Source organism: Dipodomys ordii, unplaced genomic scaffold, assembly GCF_000151885.1.
Source record: "Dipodomys ordii isolate 6190 unplaced genomic scaffold, Dord_2.0 Scaffold55, whole genome shotgun sequence".
Classification (NCBI taxonomy): domain Eukaryota; kingdom Metazoa; phylum Chordata; class Mammalia; order Rodentia; family Heteromyidae; genus Dipodomys; species Dipodomys ordii.
The window spans coordinates 4,386,586-4,392,170 of record NW_012267271.1 but is presented as its reverse complement, the minus strand read 5'-3'; positions in this window follow the sequence as shown (position 1 = coordinate 4,392,170).

Here is a 5,585-nt window from a genome sequence, read left to right as displayed (position 1 = left end):
GGCGAGTGCTCTACCACTTGAGCTACAGCGCCACTTCCGGTTTTCTAGTGGTTTATTAGAGATAGGAGTCTCACGGTCTTTCCTGCCCAGGCTGGCTTTGAACCGCGATTCTCAGATCTCAGCCTCCTGAGTAGCTAGGATTACAGGTGTGAGCCACCGGCGCCCAGCACCAAGTGTTTCTAAATGCCCTGCCAGCCAGGGAGGAGGGGGGTCAGGAGGGAAAAAAACTGGGTGAAAATGAGGGACAGGGTGACACTGTTCAAAAAGAAATGACATGTTAACTGTAACCCCTCACCTTTACAATAAAAGGAAATAAATAAATAAATGTTCTCCCAGCCAAACAGTGCCCACCCCCTTCTCCAAACATATGCAATTCTCGGAAGCCAGTTGCTGGGTTCCACACTTAACCCTTTGGAAGCCAGTTTGTAGCCTTCTAGGAGGAGCCAGAAGTACACAGCTGGAGGCAAGAGGTAGGTTGAACGGTTGGCAGGTGGCTGGAATACCAGATCCCTTTTCCTTTGGCATATCTACTCCTCCTTAATGGGAAGAGCCATTCTATCTAAGTAAGGACACCTTCTCCTTTGCCCACGCTGGCCTGACTCACTGCCAACACCTAGGCTAGGCCCTGCTTTGTTCTTGGCTGAGTCAGAGCAAACACGCTGGAACCACACTCAATGCCATCTACTTGTCAGGAATCTGGTACAAAGGAAAACTGGCCTTGGCAGGGGACCCACCTGGGCTGAGGCCTCCAATAGGGTCCTGTTTGGGTGAGAGGTTGTGCTGCCCAGAGTAATGCCCAGGTAATCTTGCTAGGCTTCTGCCCTGCTCTAATCTTGTTTCTTTGAGGACAGGAGGCTCCAAGGCCAGATCTTCCACAGGTGACTTAACAGAAACTGGATGAATGTAAGGTAACCTGCAGACAACCTCTAACCTCATCAGAATGTCATCTGCATGCTCAGTGCCTCACCCTCTAATGCCTTGACAGTTGGCATTTGCTGTGGCCGTGAATGGAAAGAACCATAAAGGAAAGGCTGGGAGTGTGGCTCAAGTGGTAGAACGACTGCTTCACACGAACACAGGGAGCCAGGCACTGTTGGCTCACAACTATGATCCTAGCCTCTTAAGAGGCTGAGATCACCGGGTGCTGGTGGCTCACACCTGTTATCCTAGCTATTAAGGAGGCTGAGATCTGAGGATCTTGGTTCAAAGCCAGCCCAGGCAGGAAAGTCTGAGGCTCTTATCTCCAATAAACCTCCAGAAAACGGGAAGTGGCATTGTGGCTCAGGTGGCAGAGCTCTTGCCTCGAGTTGAGTCGCTGAGGGACAGTGCCCAGGCCCAGAGCTCAAGCCCTATGACCACCACCACCACCAACAAAGGAGGCTGAGTTCTGAGGATCACGGTTCAAAGCTATCCCAGGCAGGAAAGTCCATGAGACTCTTATCTCCAGTAAACTACTCAGAAAAAGCTGGAAGTGGTGCTGTGGCTCAAGTGGTAGAATACTAGCTTTGAGCAAAAGAAACTCATGGACAGCATCCAGGCCCTGAATTCAAGCTCCAAAACCAGAAAGAAAAAAAGAAGTACATAGGTTCTGAGTTTATACCGCAGTTCTACAAAATACAAAGCAAAACAATAATCATAAAAGGAACAAAAATTGGCAGCATCTGAATTCTTGGAAAATTCCCACTCAGTCTGAGACATGACTATTGTACACCTGGACTGTAATCTATTTGTGCTTCCCTTTTGTTGTGAGATGACAGGCCATTGGTTGAGATGGAATCTCACAAAACTCCATCCCCAGGTGGGCTTTCAACCACAATAAAAGTCTGCTTTGCTGCTTATTTATTACTAGTTCCACAACTGCAAGAGGGAAAAAGGACCCATTTGCAGGGCAAAAGCTGGCAACAGTTGGGCCAAAAAACTTGCCTGCCTTCTTGGAGTGTATGTGTGCTCTTTTGTTTTTTAACCCTGCTCATCATCACCCAGGGCTCCCCCTAGCTGTGACACCCTGGTTTTGCATCTTTCCTAACTCAGTCCAGGCAGTTTGGTAGAGGTTGCCGGATTGTGCTTCAGTGGTGAGAATATGCCTCAGGACTGGGCCACAGGAGTGCAAACCAAGGGAATAAGTAATTCAGGAGGCTGAGGCTGATATCTGAGGATTGCAGTTCAAAGCTAGCCCAGGCAAGAAAGTCCATGAAACTCTGATCTCCAAATAACAAGCAAAAAAGCCAGAAGTACAACTGTGGCCCAAGTGGTAGAGCAATAGCTTGAACACTTAGAAACTTGACACTTAGAGATAGTGTCCAGAACCTGAGGTTCAAGCCTCAGTAACACACACACACAGATACACACACACACACACACACCCTCTGCCAAACTGTTTCCAAAGGAGTGAAGCATTTGACATCTTTTCCAACAGAGCAGGAGGCAGGGATTGGCTGACAGGACAGGTAAAGGACAGCTCAGGGCTGGTGCCCCCACCCTCTGCCACATCCCCCCCACCTCCCCCCCTCCCTGCTCCACATTTTAGTCCAGTCCACTCTGAGTCTGGGTGGCATGAAAAGGCTTCAGGATCTAACCAGCCACCACGAGTACATCCCTGGGGCTGGGCTGACTACAACTTCCTGGAATCATAGCAGGGGCAGCCTTTTGCTCTCTAGAAGCAACAATTATAACCGTTTCTAGTAGGGCTGAGTGCTAACTCATCACTAGGTTTTTATTTTATTTTGCTTTTTGTTCAGTCCTGGGGCTTGAATTCAGGGCCTGGCTGCTGTCCCTGAGCTTTTTTGCTTAAGGCTAGTGCTCTACCACTTTGAGCCACAACACCACTTTTGGTTTTCTGGTAGTTATTGGAGATAAGAGTCTCTGGACTTTCCTGACTGGGATGGCTTTGAACCATGATCCTCAGATCTCAGCTTCCTGAGTAGCTAGAATTACAGACATGAGCCATTTGTGCCCAGCTCATCATTAAGACTAAGACTAGTATGGAGCAGTTTTTCATTCAGATGGCTCTCTCTTTGTGTGTGTGTGTGTGTGTGTGTGTGTGTGTGTGTATGCATCTGAATATATTTTTTGGGGGGGGATCTGGTCGTGGGGCCTGAGCTCTGGGCCTGGGCACTGTCCCTCAGCTCTTCAGCTCAAGGTTAGTACTCTACCAGTTGAGCCACAGCACCACTTCCGGCTTTTTGCTTATGTGGTGCTGGGGAATCTAACCCAGGGCCTCATGCATGCAAGGCAAGCGCTCTACCACTGAGCCACCTTCCCAGCCCCTGTGTATGCATCTGTACATGGGTGTGTATGTGTGTGTGTAATCAGTACTGGAGCTTGAACTCAAGGCCTAAGCGATGTCCTTTAGCTTTTCCTTTCTAGCACTTGAGCCATAGCTCTCCTAATTTTTTTTGATAGTTAATTGGAGACTTTCCTGCCTTGATCTGATAATCCTCAATCTCAGCCTCCTGAGTAGCTAGGATTACAGGGGTGAGTCACCAGTATCCAGCTCAGATGGCTCTTTTGTCATCTAAGTTATCTCCTTTGATGAAATATCTATTAAAGTGTCCACCAAGTGTTAAGGATTCCTTTTAAACCAGGCTTGGTGATTCACACCTGTAATCCCAGCACTCTGGATGCACAGGCCTAAGGATCATGCATATTTGAAGCCAGCCTGGGCTGCATAGAGAGACCATGTCTTTAAAAAAGAAAAAGAAGGGCTGGGAAGGTGGCTCAGTGGTAGAGCGCTTGCCTTGCATGCATGAGGCCCTGGGTTTGATTCCTCAGCACCACATAAGCAAAAAGAAAAAACCCAGAAGTGGCACTGTGGCTCAAGTGGTAGAGTACTAGCCTTGAGCTGAAGAGCTGAGGGACAGTGCCCAGGCCCAGAGTTCAGGCCCCACGGCTGGACCCGAAAAAAAAAATTAAAAAAAAAGAAAGAAAGAAAAGAAGCTGGGTGCTGGTGGCTCACACCTGTAATCCTGGCTACTCAGGAGGTTGAGATATGAGGATCATGGTTCAAAGCCAGCCCAGGCAGGAAAGTCTGTAAAACTCTTACGTCCAATAAACCACCAGAAAACCAGAGAGGAGGTGTGGCTCAAGTGGTAGAGTACTAGCCTTGAGCTGAAGAGCTGAGTCAGCACCCAGGCCCAGAGTTCAAGCCCCACAACTGGCACAGAGAGAGAGAGAGAGAGAGAGAGAGAGAGAGAGAGAGAGACTAGCTAGGATTATAGGCTGAGCCACCAGAGCCTGGCAACGCTCTATTAACATAGAGAAGAAGAGAAGTCTGAAAACATCTCTTCAATGACCAACTATGCTTACTGAAACATTGCAAGGCGCTGGCTGGTGGGGCTAACATAGATAAGAGAGAGAGGGTCCTTCAGCATCACTGGAGAGGGACCCATGGTTGGGATGACATGATGCTCCTTATACCCAGAGAAGGAGTAGAAATTGCTGGAAATTTGTAGGAGGACTATATGCTCATGTTGTATAGAAAAGAGCTTTTTCTAAAAAAATATGTACTTGTATTGTTATTATTAAGATGTTGTTTAGAGAGGTTACCATTTCATGTTAGATAATGAACACATTTCTTTTTTTTTTGGACAATGTCACCCCTTCCTTCAGTTTCCTAGTTTCCCCTCCTATCTCTGTGCACAAGGTACAGAGTTCATTTTTCACATAGTGTATACTCAATGGCATGATTGCATTTGTTCACCCTTTCTCCCTCCCTTTCTGTACCTTCCCTTGCCTCCCCCCCCCGCCTTAAAAAAAAACCCCAGCCAGGTGTGGGTGGCTCATGCCTGTCATCCTAGCTACTCAGGAGCTGAGATCTGAGGATCACAGTTCAAAGCCAGTCCAGGCGGGAAAGCCCATGACACTGTTATCTTCAATAAACCACCAGAAAACCGAAAGTGGTGCTGTGGCTCAAGTGGTAGAGCGCTAGCCTTGAACTGAAGAGCTGAGGGACAGCGCCCAGACCCAGAGTTCAAGCACCACCACCAAAAAAAAAAAAAAATCCAAACTATTCAGAAGTATATAATCAGCATTACTTTTTCATGTATTATTCTTGTATCAAAAAGCAAGCACCACCAAAAAAAAAAAAAAAAAAATCCCCAAAGTAAAAACATTACCACCAATACAACAACAATAATAATACCCCCCTCATGTTTCCATTTCCTGGAATTCATTTTAATAAAATAGTATTTTAAAGGTTCAGAGAAGTTATACCTTTGGGTTCCTCCCCTAAGGGTATCCTCCTTTAGTCTGACTCTGTGTGTGTGTGTGTGTGTGTGTGTGTGTGTGTGTCTGTGTATGAGTGCCTAGAATCCTATATAGGCTATCATGTCTGGTTATATTTTAGGTCTAGCTTCCACATGAGTCAAAAAAAAAAAAAAGCCTTTAAGCTAGCTACTGGTGGCTAATGCCTGCAATCCTAGCTACTAAGGAAGCTGAGATCTGAGGATCAGGGTTCAAAGCCAGCCAAGGGCAAGAATGTCTGTGAGACTCTTATCTCCAATAAACTACTCAGAAAAAGCCAGAAGTGGTGCTGTGGCTCCAGTGGCAGAGCACTAGCCTTGAATACAAAGAGGCCAAAGAGGCTC